Here is a 14,672-nt window from a genome sequence, read left to right as displayed (position 1 = left end):
TAAAAAAATGAATTTATATATTTTACAAATTATTGGATGGAATCTCTGTTAAAGAAGTGCTGTAAAACATGTCAAATAACCCATGACCTATTGTCATGCTATCATCACGACATGATAGAATATACTATGGAATTTTTAACAAACAAAATGGTCTTTTCTTTTGAGGGTTTTGGGGGTCTTTAGGAAGATTTTATGTTTTGGTACCAGTACACTCATGAACAAAAAAATCAATTGCCCCTCCCTACCCATTTTCCCAAATGACTGGTCCCTAGAGCTACATTACCGACTGTGTAGCCCCTGTGTCTGAATGTCAGACTGCAACAACACCATATATATGTTCAACTGGGTTGAACCAAATTATTCTATGGTGATCTCAAGTGGGAATTACACTGTTACAACAGCTCAACTATCTAAAACCTGGATTTAATGTGTTTACATACATTGGGTTGGGCAAGCCGTCCTCAGTGGCCTCAATATAGAATATTACTACCAAAATATATAGCATATCTCAAGGCAGACTTGAGTCACGAGGTTATATACGTCCTGGGTTGAACTGGGACCTCCTGTTTCCTGTACCATAGAGGTTGCAGTGAATGCACCCGTGTAAATCACAGCCCTTTGGGTTAATCCATGCAGCATCTGTGGACAATACTGCATCTCACTTGATAGACTTTCCAAATCTCTAAGGCAATAATGTTTAGTTTATATCATAATTTCTAGATTATGTAAATAATAACATGTTGTTGCTATAAGAGTCCATCTTCCCGAGGCAAGAGAGTGTAACTGACTTTAAAAGTCTAGTTCCCACCCTTGCCGAACTAGGCTGGAATTCCTGGGCTCGATCGTAGCACCACCAGTGGATATTAGTTATATCCCTTCTAAGCCTCTCCTATGGACCAATCAGATTCCACCTCCCGTATCACTTGCATTTGCTTCAAACAAAATGGCGACACCCAGTCAAGACGATCTGATCAATAATCAAGATCTATATTGTGATAAAACAGGTCTTACATCGTGAAATGCATCAAATCACATGAGCACCTTGATTAAAAACATGAAAAGATTTGTAAAATATCTGTTGACAACGAGTGGGCGGTACATATGCTTTGCAAATCCTTCAATCGACCGAAATCTGCTCGTAAGTTTACGAACCGGATTTCGATTTCATTGCGCGATTTTGCACAGACTCGTTAGGCCAGCCAAAATGTAACTCCATAATACCAGCCTAGTTCGGCAAGGGTGGAAACTGGAATTTGATAGTCAGTTAACTCTCTTGCCTCAGGAAGATGATAAGAGTCTGGAGTCCTCCGAAATGTGCACAGATCTAATGCCTATAAGAAGATAGAATTACTACACATCCATGGACTTTTCTTTCAATACAGCCTTGGAGCAAGGCTACTGACTTATCAAACGGGCAGTTGGATATTGCAGGTCATCTGGTTAGTGGGAGGATCAGAAGGTATTTTGCAGTCTTGTTAACAAGTTACACATTGTGTCTGTGTTAGCAGGCGATTATACACTACTGGATTTATCGATGTCATAAGACCTGAGTAAGACGAGTCAACTCGCGTTTGAGTTTAATCAAACTTGCAAATTTACTTGAACCAAGTCCTCTTTTAATCTCTAGGTTCAGTCCCAACTTGGTACAAGTCCATGGTTCCTGCTGCCTTGACTGTAGTATAAACTGTAGTATTGACTGTAGTATTGTACCTGTGAATATCTGGGTTAGAATAGGTCTTCAGCAACCCATGCTTGCTGTATAAGGCGACAATGCTTGTCGTAAGAGGAGACTAACGGGATCGGGTGGTCAGGCTCACCAACTTGGTTGTAATATTGTAAAAGTAATTTGTAACTAACGAGACAGCATTCTGTATCTTTATATTCAGATTATCTACTACAAAAAATTGAAAAATTTTACGTATGAATGGCAAAACAGTGGTGAAAGTGTGTGTGTGTGTGTGTGTGTGTGTGTGTGTGTGTGTGTGTGTGTGTGTGTGTGTGTGTGTGTGTGTGTGTGTGTGTGTCTGCACATGGTCGTCACTATTTAAAATGGAAACTTCCTAAACCTTAACAGACATGGTTAACTGCCTCCTACAGCAGTCATCCCCATGGCAACCATTTCCTCTAATGGACACGTTCTTCAGGTGATAAATCTGGGAAGTGATTGTGTGCAATCCTCTGTGGACCATTTTCTAAACTCAACAGAAATCTTTACAACATAAATTTCATGTGACCACTTAGAGAGTACATCAGATCACTGGATTGTTTGGTTTTGACTTGATTTTTTACAGACCGCCGTCATATAGCTGGAATATTCCTGTGTACGGCGTTAAACAACAAACAAACAAACATCAGATTGATAAGATGTTCAAAAGTATTCATAATATGATGAACAATTATTCTTAATAACATTTTGTAATGTTCATATTATATTGGGTGGAAATTGGAAGTTATGTATTTTACACAGGGGGAAGAGTCTGCCACCCATTGACCCCCTTCAAGATTTGTGTAATATAGTTGACGTTAATTAGAAGATATATGGTAGACTGTCATCCCTCCTGGGCGTCCTCTATTTCTGTAGCCAGGGTGGGGTTTCTACAACTTCCCCAACTTTACTTCTGGTTTAAGCGCGGTTGTGAAAACAGACCGTGAACACCGAATCCAGTTACATCTGCGGTTTTCCTCTGAGGAGGAATCTCAGGTCACAGGTCCTGTTACAGGTCCTCAGGTCATGTCATGTGGCACAGGGCACAGCCTCAGCCTCAGCCTCAGCCTCAGCCCCAGCCTCAGCCTCTAGAACAAAGGAGAAAACTTGGGAACTGGTACAACTGTTTTATGACATTCAGAAAGTGTAAGAAATCTGGGTGTAACAATCCAGTCCAACAGTATAGTATGACCAGTATGGTGTCATTGTTGACAGTGTAGGGGTCGCAACAATGTGATCATTCATTGTTTCCTCATTTAGTTGTACATTGTATTCCCATTGTTTCCTCATTTAGTTGTACATTGTATTCCCATTGTTTCCTCATTTAGTTGTACATTGTATTCCCATTGTTTCATCATTTAGTTGTACATTGTATTCCCATTGTTTCATCATTTAGTTGTACATTGTATTCCAATTGTTTCCTCATTTAGTTGTACATTGTATTCCCATTGTTTCATCATTTAGTTGTACATTGTATTCCCATTGTTTCATCATTTAGTTGTACATTGTATTCCATTGTTTCATCATTTAGTTGTACATTGTACATGGTTTTACGCTGTTTATCCGTATATAAGAGAAACATGGTATAACACTGTATATCCGTATATAAGAGAAACAAGGTTTTACACTGTATCCCAGTGTATGAGAAACATGGTTTTACACTGTATATCCGTATATAAGAGAAACATGGTTTTACACTGTATCCCAGTGTATGAGAAACATGGTTTTACACTGTATATCTGTATATATATATGAAACACATGGTTTTACACTGGATATCTGTATGTAAGAGAAACATGGTTTTACACTGTATATCAGTATATAAGAGAAACATGGTATAACACTGTATGTTCGTATCTAAGAGAAACTTGGTTTTACACTGTATATCTGTATATATAAGAGAAACATGGTATAACACTGTATGTTCGTATCTAAGAGAAACATGGTTTTACACTGTATATCAGTATATAAGGGAAACATGGTATAACACTGGCTAACAGAGGCCTGGTAGACCAAGTGAAGCAATGTGTTAGTACTTGCCCCACAGACAACTGTTTATAATAATGTGTCCCCCTCTGGGGCTGTTATCACGCCCTATGTCCTATTACGTTGCCCCTGTATGTACCTTTGACATATACGTCATGATGATCGTAGTTCACCCCTGCTTGCAGTACTTACTGTGTCACCTTCCACCTCTCACATTTCAAATATTTTTTATTTCTAAAATACGTTGAAGAAATATGTGTAGTTTGTTTTAAAACTTCTAGCAGCAATTTAAAATAGCATGATAAATGCACCTGTTTACTTGGAGGATAAAAAAAGGTGAAATATTGTAAAAGTAATAAGTAACATCGAGACAGCATTCTGTATCTTTATATTACAGATTATCTACTACAAAAAATTGAAAAGTTTTACGTATGAATGGCAAAACAGTGGTGTGGTGTGTGTGTGTGTGTGTGTGTGTGTGTGTGTGTGTGTGTGTGTGTCATGTCATGAGGGTCTGACTGTCTGTCTGTCTGTCTGTCGTCTGTATGTATGTATGTATGTATGTATGTATGTATGTATGTATGTATGTATGTATGTATGTATGTATGTATGTATGTATGTATGCATGCATGTATGTTTTCTGAATGTAGGGATGTTAAATGACCATCAAAGGGAGATGGCTCCCTGATATTCGTAGAGAAGGTATCAAATATCGGTACACCCTGCTGAAGGCGGAGGGGGGAACTCCACTCCAAGGGGAACCAGAAACGGTAACCATGGTGATGTGTAGCCTGCTCTTTAGTGCATTCTTGACAAGTAGGTAATGTCAAATAAAACGCTGTTGTAAATAACACACAAAGGTCAGTTCTTAGCACTGTAGTGTGTACGTAACCAGTGCCACTGGGTCTAAGGAATGCAGTTGAACCAGATCACGATTAATCAAGGTCAGACTGTTCATGGATATTACAGCACCACCAGGGGGCACTGTTTCACATACTACAAGACGTAATTGTCATAAATTGGCAATCGGAATGTTACAAAAGTGAAAACGTGAAAAAAGGGAAATATGTTTCTGAAGCAGTTTCTGTAGAACTAGCAAATAGGAATCAGCAACACAACTCCTTCAAATTTTAATTTACAATATTTCTTATGTAATTTGTTTCAAGGAATTGGGTCTTTGATATTGAATGAACTTGAAAATAGCACTTGCAGTGGGAAGGTGTTAGAGACTGAAGGCATATGTTAGTAGTACACACACATGGCGTCTTTACTGTAAGCATTAACAAGAGTTGGGAGGGAAGTGTGGCTATATTTGTAGCTAAATACTTGACAGCATGTGGCCACACACAGGAAGGGGGAGGGAGGGAAGGGGAGGGAGGGAAGGGGGGGGGGGGGGGACTGCTGCATGGTGGAAGCTGGGATATAACACATGTATGTCCTGGCCAGATTATAAACTGTATATATGACTGGCCAGGATATATGTTCAGTCTAGAATAAGCTGTATACCACTTGTCAGGATAAATGACCAGTTAGGAATAAACACTATATCTGGTCAGATATATGATTATAACCTGTATAGATGATATAGGATGTTGTCTTTTGTTTGTTTAATGCCGCAATTAGCAATATTCCAGCTCTATGACAGAGGTCTGTAAATGATCGAGTCTGGACCAGACAATCCAATGATCTGATGTACTCTCTAAATGGTCACATGTTGTAAAGATTTCTGTTGAGTTTAGAAAATGGTCAGCCAGACAATCCAGTGATTAATATCATGAGCTTTGATCTACGCAATTGGGATAGGATGACATGCATCAACCAAGTCAGCGAGCCTGACCACCCGATCCTGTTAGTAACCTCTTACAACAAGTATAGTCACCTTTTAAGGCAAGCACGGGTTGCTGAAGACCTATTCTAACCTGGATCTTCACGGGTCGATGGAGGATGTAGGTTCTGTCTGGAATAGAATATATGTGACCAGTCACGATAAATCTTCAGTCAAATATATACTGTATATAGATATGTCTTTATTTACCAATCAACTCTTTCATGTTTTCCTTAAGACAGTTTCAGTGTTTGTTGGCACAGTAGTGCTGCGTCCTCTTGCTTGTCCTAGGTTTGGTCCCCATGTGTAGCCTCGGTGATGGCACTGATTCAGACAGTTCTTATCATCTTTTATCTCCGTGTTGACATCCTGAATATCACCAGAAGTATAAGTCAGGCTGCCACTTCCTGTGTTCCCTCGTAGCCACTCTGTCTGCCGAGGAAACAAATTCACCCACTGAGACTAGTCATGATGCGAGGAGTATCTGTAATAACTTGTGATAAATATGTAAATAAGGTTTAATAGTGCTTACTTCATGTACTGTTAAAACCTCTTTTGCAACATGAGGTGAGGTGAAATGGGTTTAGGGTATCATTAAGAAGATTAATTACGTACATAACGATGTGTGTATGTCTGCTCATATTGGTCTGGACTTCAGCCGGTTTGATAGTGCTGGAGCACTGAGATACCACAGTTTAACATGGATAGCCAACTCAGACACAGTGTACTGACTCCGAGCCAACCAGTCCTTGTTTCATCCCCTAAATGCCGAGTGACAGGCAGAATACCATCTTTTAACATCTTTTGGTTTTTTTACTTTCCTCTTGCGTGTGATCCGTGAAGATCATGGTTAGAATTGATCTTCAGCAACCCATGTTTGTCAGAGGCAACTATGCTTGTCGTAAGAGGTGACTAACGGGATCGGGTGGTCAGGCTTGCTGATTTGATTGATCCATGTCATCGCATCCCAACTGCATAGCTCGATGCTCAGGATGTCAATCACTGGATTGTCTGGACCAGATTCCAATATTTACACACCGTTGTCATATGGCTGAAATATTGCAGAGTGCAGCATGAAAAACCAAACAAACAATCAAACAAAAAGGTTTTGATTCAATGAGAGGTTCTTGTCCACGAATGTATTGTGAGAATATTCACCTGTCAACTTATAACAATGAAAGGTGTTTAGCACAGGGATAACCAATTATCTTGTCTGGACTAAGATCAGAGTCCATTTCTTTGTTTCCAATGATAAAATGAATTTTGTTTTGAAATTTGACCATGTGAAAAATGAATCTGTTGGTGTACAAGTCATATATCTATGGATGTGATTGTTTCAGAATTGTTACATTCTATCATCAGCATTTATGCTGTGACTGGGGCTAATGCAATGAAAGAAAGATATTGATATATCATTGATAATTTACATGCTGAAGCTGGTCATGTAATCTCCTGAATTGCAGTTTTACTGTTCTGTTCAATCTGTTAACGAGAAGCCCACGGGTCAGCAATAATTAGGTTTTGGATCCCGGTGTGGAGGATCATGGCAGGGGTCAATGGAGGGGCTCAATCAGCTGATGTGATCCTCCTGTGGGCTGTAAGGTGACCATGACACATCAAGGTCAGCAATCAAGGTCAACGATCAAGGTCAACATGGAGTCATTTGGAAGTGTTTTGAGCACCAGCATCACCATCTTGTATTACCTCCCTAGGGATCTTGTGTACACTTTCAGGGGCATGGAGGGTAGGAAGGGACGGTTTGGGGGGGAGGGGATGGCAATACCGGAGCTGTATAGGTGGGGAAGGTGGGTCTCTCATGATGAGGTGTGCGCACCCCCAGGGGTAGCAAGGAGCACCTAGTAGGGTCAGGGAGTGGGAGCAAGGGGGGGGGGGGGGGGAGGAGGAGTCCAGCCCAGAGGGTTGGTGGTGGTGGGGGGGCTAGAGCTGAGAAGGGGATAGTACAGGCTGTTAGAGCTAAGTAGGGGATAGTATAGACTGTTAGAGCTGAGTAGGGGATAGTATAGACTGTCAGAGCTGAGAAGTGGATGAGTATAGGCTGCTAGAGCTGAGAAGGGGATGAGTATCGGCTGATAGAGCTGTGGAGGGGATGGGACTGCAATGGTGATGAATGTGTTATTAAATACATACTCTGAGGTCTGTAAGAGAGACTAGAGAATGGTTGAGAAGGGGATGAGTATAGGCTGTTAGAGTGAGTGAGTGAGTTGGGTTTAACACCGCTTTTAACATTATTCCAGTTATATCACGGCGTGCCAGCTTAATGTGGGAGGAAAGCCCGAAGTGATGCAGGTCTCAGACGTTTACCACTTCGGTGAAACCCACGAGCACGGGTATGGTGCTGACAAACCTAGAAACGTAATCGGGGCGAACCGGGATTCGAACCCACAATCATAGGTTTCTGGCGTGCCCAAGGGACGCAACTCTGCACAGCGAATCGCGGCGCCTTAGACGACTGGGCCACCCGTGCCCCCATAGGCTGTTAGAGCTGAGTAGGGGATAGTAGAGGCTGTTAGAGCTGAGTAGGGGATAGTATAGGCTGTTAGAGCCTAGAAGTTGATGAGTATAGGCTGCTAGAGCTGAGAAGGGGATGAGTATCGGCTGCTAGAGCTGAGAAGGGGATGAGTATCGGCTGATAGAGCTGTGGAGGGGATGGGACTGCAATGGTGATGAATGTGTTATTAAATACATACTCTGAGGTCTGAAAGAGAGACTAGAGAATGGTTTTTATCTATGGTGTCACTCTGTACGTTGAACATTATGAAGCTCACTATGCAACAAGGAAGTCGCTAAGGGTGACACCGATCAGTGCTGTAATGGAAGTCTAACTGATGGATTTGGTCGTGTATAGCTGGTGATTGCGTTCAAAGTATATTTTATTTCGCAAAGCTGACAGGAGCAGCTAATTTCTTGTAGTAATTGTAAAAAAAACAGTTGTTCAATTATCTCAATAAAAATAAAATAAAAGGGAGCCAAGAGACTCTCTTCATTTTCAGATACTGATACTGCAGTAATCTAGACTCGCCAAACATTATAGACTTGCATGAGCTGAATTTGATATATATTTGTATCAGGGTCTGTAAGACAGACTAAAAGCAAGGGTGTTGTAAAAGTTACAACAATATGGATTTTCAAGGAACTGAAAAGGAAATTACAATTACCGTATTCGACGTAATAAGCGCCGGAGCCCTCTCGAAATTAGAAATAGGGGGCTCTTATTAGAATATTATTTTGGGAAAAAAAACAGAGTTAAAGGATAAATTTTGTGGTTTATGCTGACAGCCTGAAATCTTTATATACGACATATATTTTTCCAGAATTTAATTGCCCATAATTAAGGGTGCATATAACACACGAGTGCGTATTATACGCGAATAAATAAGTCTTGTGTACATTGATCAATCAGAAGGGGTGTTAATTGGCATTGTTCACTTGCCAATATATTAGCAAATATCGCTGTGGGCGCTTATTAGAGCGGGGCGCTTATTACGTCGAATACGGTAAGATAAAATAATGTAGAATAAAAAAAAAAGACAAATAACTTGCAGGAGCTGAAAATGGTATTCGGTTATGTTTATTGTTCTTGTCATGCATCAGGGAGTAACGTTTAACAGGACCAGCATGGGATTTCAATGAATGAAAAAAGGGCAATTTCATGTAGGATTTAATTTGTTGCCATGCAACTGGCAGTAACACTGTACAAGAATATGTAAGGGATTTCTAAGGGTTATAAGGGGCAGAATCTTTTTGAAGGATATATTTTGGCAGTGACATTATACAAGAATATGTAAGAGATTTCAAAGAGTGCAAAAGGGGCTGATTCTTTTGAAGGATATATTTTGGCAGTGACATTATACAAGAATATGTAAGAGATTTCAAAGAGTGCAAAAGGGGCTGATTCTTTTGAAGGATATATTTTTGTTGCCGTGCAATAGGCAGTAATCTTATAAGACTACTGTTGACTGAAGCCGAAAGGGATTAGCATTGACCAAGAAGACAGCCATTCTATCACTGGGCTGCCCAGACGATGATGGACAGATGGCCTGCTGGTGGTGAAGACTGGATGGATGTGTGGTATTCTAGCTGGAGCATCAGAGACTGCATCAATTACTTCTCACCAGGTGGCCATCGAGGCAGCTGATTGGTCAGATCAGGTTTTGTCTTGGAGTAGATTGGTCAGGATTTTGAGGCTTAAAATTTGTGGTCTGTTTCCTGGTCTGATGGTGTTTCCTTATATAGAGAAAGGTGTTGAAGGGTGCAGGTTTAGGTTGCAATTGGATATGATATAACTGGAATACTGTTCAAAAGTGGAGTTAAACCCAACTCGCTCACTCACTCACTCACTCACTCACTCTATCACTCTATCACTCTATCTATCTATCTATCTATCTATCTATCTATCTATCTATCTATAGTATACTGGTGGTCAAACCAGCATTTTTTAATTTTATTTCTGCCCACACAAACTTTCACAAGATGGGATAGAATTAAAAGTTTGGGAACAGTCTTTTCCCCTTTTCACCAAGTCTGTTTGCTACAGTTTCTTAAATGTGTCTTTTTATGACAATTTGTATAACTAAGTCAACATTACCCCGCTTCTAATATTCAAAGTTGGTAACTATTGGAAACTAAGTAACCCTTGCTTTCAAATTATTCGATTCAGAAATCATTCGCAAAAGTTGTCTACTGACCTTAGGTTTTGGGAAAGATAATCTCTGAACCAAATAGTAACGACTGAGATGCCTAATGTCGCAATTATAGGCCCGGCTACTGTTAGGACGATTTTGTCGTCTGAGTAGAAAAATGGTCCGTATTAATGAAGATATATTATCTTTGAGATGGTCCCTGAAATCTGTTTCTGAGGGGCACCTGCAAATGTTGTTGTTGTTTGTTGGAAGACCTCAGCGCTATCACCAGGATGTCCACATTGTTAGTGACAACACATGAACACAAGTGCCTAATTTCCTACTTGCTAAATTGAAAGACAAAGAGTGGAAGTTAGTTAAAACTAGGGATGTGCGGTTTTATCGGTATACCGGTATATTGCAATACAAATTCATCACGATACGCATCGCGATACGTTTTTGGCGTATTGGTTTTTCCCTCATTATTCAAATTGTGACTGACATGTATATGCCATGATGTATAGTCTTACCTTATTAAATCAAAACAAAGACAAAACAAATGCTTCATACTCTTTATTTGATTGTAGATAAAAATAATAGTACAATTTATTAAAATTGGTTCATAAGTTGGACCAAATTGTTAACATTGCAGCTTTCATATAAATATTTGTTAAAGGGATATGAAAAAAAAGCTTTTCTCTTGGTAGAAATTATTTCCCAATATATTGCAATAATATTGCAATATGTTTTTGAAATATTGCAATGTATCGCAATACACTTTTTGGTCCAATTCCCAACCCTAGTTAAAACTGTCATTTGGATTTTGGTTCACAAGCCTTGTTCATCCTGCATCTCGTACCATCAACAACACTGTTGTCTTTCTTGCCAGAACAACATTTCCCAAGGCCTTTAGCCAGCTCCCACATAAAGACGGTACCACCCATGTCAATATTACATAAACTGTGAAAGGATGTTCACACCAGGTTATTATTGGTCATATCCCATGTTGATCTGGTGCTGTTCTGTTAAGGCTGCACATGCTGAAGGCAGATAAATCTGCCTAATGGCCGAACAAGATGTTTTTAGATATCTTTTAAATGATTCATTTCCTGATGGTCAACACATCTTGAACTTCTGCAGGGGAACTGATAGTTTTTCCAGCCTGAACATGCCTGTTCATTATTTCGTGAGGATTCAAATTTCGTTATGACAAATATTTCGTTGTGATGGAAATTTAAATTCATGCTGATATTGACTTTACCATGGATGTTCCTCAGCATGAGTAAGATAAGAAATAGTTAAATTCCATAAACTTGGGGAGCTATTTTTGGCCATGAAAGTTTGCAAAGGAACATACTTGAACCTTTTATAAAATGAGCTATAAAGCTGTGGAGGTTTAAGTTTGTAAGGGCTCAGGTTACCGCTTCAGCCATTTTGATTTGCAAGGAAAAGATAACATTTGAGATGATGTATTGGGTCGAACAGAGAAAAGATTGACCAATCTACATTTTAATATATTTTAATAAAAAAAGTATTTTAGTTTCAGTGTGTACAAGACATTTAGATATGAAGTATTAGGAATTCTGTCATGTTTGGAGACACAATAAAACGCACTACCCACAATTAATCTGTTTCACAGTATTGTTTCATAATAACATTTCACAGTATTTTTTCATTACCGGTATAATATTTTGAAGACAATATCGTTTCCTAATGATATTTTCACAGATCGGTTTCATGATATTTCACAGTACTATTTCATAATAACATTTCACAGTACTGTTTCATAATAACATTTCACAGTACTGTTTCATAATATTTCACAGTATTGTTTCATAATAACATTTCCCAGTATTGTTTCATGATATTTCCCAGTATTGTTTCATAATAATATTTCACAGTATTGTTTCATAATAATATTTCACAGTATTGTTTCATAATAATATTTCACAGTATTGTTTCATAATAACATTTCACAGTATTGTTTCATGATATTTCACAGTATTGTTTCATAATAATATTTCACAGTATTGAGTCCTGGTAACACTTCACAGTATTGTTTCATAATAATACTTCACAGTATTGTTTCATAATAATATTTCACAGTATTGTTTCATAATAATATTTCACAGTATTGCGTCCTAGAAACATTTCCTAACAACGTCTGTGAGTGATGTCCACAGGCAGGCATGTCTCGTTAAGATGTGGGATCCCAAAGACCTGTCACCCCATTATGTGTCTCCACTGGCCGGTCAGGTAGTTCATCCCTTCTCACTGCAGGCCGAGTGTCTTGTTTATGGAGTCCACCTGCTGGGACAGACACATTAATTACCTGAGTTAATTAGCAGCTGTGGGTAGGAGACAATTAATGCTTGTTAGAGGACTGGTTTATACAGCTTCAGAGCCATGTGACAATCAGGGGACATAACTCAGATGATGGAGAGATAAATCTTCAGAGACTTTTAGCGGCATCTTTAGGGAGTTGAACATTTTCCAGACAAGCAGAAGACATAACCAACTGTTAACTTTTGAAATGATCCAACAGGAATTTAATGTAATGTTTCAAAATTTGTAACTGGATTTTTTGTTATCTATTGTAGACAATAATCATTTGAAACATTACAAGAATTAAGATCACTTTCGATCTCCCAATAAAATGATCACTCTTGACTTCAAGACATTTGAAACCAATAACTGAAAACCTTTACCACAACGATCCCAATTCGTCAATTCAGTTTGGTTACTATTACGTCTATTAACACGATCAGTGAAGACAAGAAGGTCAGAGAATTCATGTGAAAACAAGTGTCTGCAGTAGCTGTGACCAGGGGTAATTAAGTTAAGACAGTTTGAAGAGGTGGAGTCTGGAGGTAATGAGCCCCAGTTCCTGATAGTGCAATCAGGGTTATGCCCTATAGCATGTGGACCACTTTAGGGTCCACTAGGGGCTCTGATGTTGATTTGTCTAATTAGCGGTTGTGTGGTTAGTAGTGTTTGATAAGGCTCCCTTGTCTGTGGTATCTGATAAGGCTTGTAGCATACCTCAGATATATTTAGTGGTTGAATGATAACATTGTTGTCATGTTTGAGAATTTGTTGAGGAAGACACAAGAAATGAATACCCTTCGTTGATGGTCTGTGTGGTTAGGATGAATCCTATGGCATCCTTTGTAGTACTGACTAGGGGAGACTGGGCGATAGACTTGCACAAGTCTCTGAGGCAATAATTATTAGTTCAAATCATAATTTCTTGATTATGTAAATAATAAGAACAAGTTATCACTATAAGAGTCTGGCGTTCTTGAACTGTCGACATATCTAGACTTGCCAATAACATGAACAAGGAGATAGAATTGCTATACACCATGGACTTTTTATTCAGTACAGCCTTGGAGCAAGGCTATCTTGGGAATTTCAAGTGATAACTGGTAGCCGAGGGTCCAGATGTTCCAGCGCTGTCTGGTTGCCTAGCATGTCATAGGTTCAAATCCTAGTTTTGCTCTTATGTACCTTGGTATGTCAGCACCATATCCTGCTTGTTGGTTTCATGGAAGTGATGATATTAGTAGGATCATTTATGTGGCCTTTGATCCACAGTGTAGAGTATGCTTAAAGTACTGCATTAAGAGACCCGTGAAGATCCGGGGTAGAATAGGTCTTCAGCAACCCACGCTTGCTGTAAAAAGCGACTCTGCTTGTCATAAGAGGCAACTAACGGGATCAGGTGGTCAGGCTCGCTGACTTGGTTGATGCATGTCATCGATCCCAATTGCGTGGATCAATGCTCATGATGTCAATCACTGGATTGTCTGGTCCAGACTCGATTATTTACAGACCGCAGTCATATAGCTGGATTATTGCTGAGTGCAACATTCAACAACAAACAAACTAAAAACTGCATTAAGAAGATTTATATCACTTTATGTGTACCTTCTACATAAGCAAACACACTGCGATATACTGAGACACAAAAGTTGAGCCACTATTTGGTGAGGTGAAATGGGGTTTAGCATCTTGTCGAAGATTATTGCACCAATATAGCGACGTGTATGCATGTGTGTGTGGCGGCTTGTACTAGACTGATGCCGATTTATAGTGCTAGTCCACTGAGATACCATGCCACAGTTTAACATGAACACCCCACTCAGACACAGTATGCTGACTCCGAGCCGACCAGTCCTTGTTTTAGCCTGTAAATGCCGAGCACAGGACAGGGTAACAAGAAGTGCCATCTTGAAATGTCTTTTGGTATGACGCGGACAGGGATTGAACCCCAGACCTTCCTCTCTCCGGGCGGACGCTCTACCACAAGACCACAGACACGGTCACCACTATTGGGATATTATTGCATTAAGATGCTGGTACATGTATCTTATAATAGGGTAGATCTTGCTTTCATAGACTAATGAATCTTGATCCATCTTTCCTTTCATGCTGTTGAACAACTTGTTTGGATTATTCAAATTTTCTACCATAACAGACAAGTCCTTGGTGTATTTCTGACTTAATTTCCTTT

The 14,672-nt window shown here is 39.5% G+C and overlaps 1 protein-coding gene across 3 annotated transcripts in view; it reads left to right on the top strand.

Annotated features, from left to right (window-relative positions):
- The window catches only part of LOC124117120 (integrin alpha pat-2-like), a 118,987-nt gene that overhangs the window by 17,765 nt on the left and 86,550 nt on the right, over window positions 1–14,672 (top strand). The gene's annotated exons all lie outside the window — the stretch shown is intronic.

Source organism: Haliotis rufescens, unplaced genomic scaffold (assembly GCF_023055435.1).
Source record: "Haliotis rufescens isolate VD_foot unplaced genomic scaffold, xgHalRufe1.0.p SCAF_10, whole genome shotgun sequence".
NCBI lineage: Eukaryota > Metazoa > Mollusca > Gastropoda > Lepetellida > Haliotidae > Haliotis > Haliotis rufescens.
Note: the sequence above shows the minus strand (reverse complement) of the source record. Positions and strands in the feature narration are given on the sequence as shown.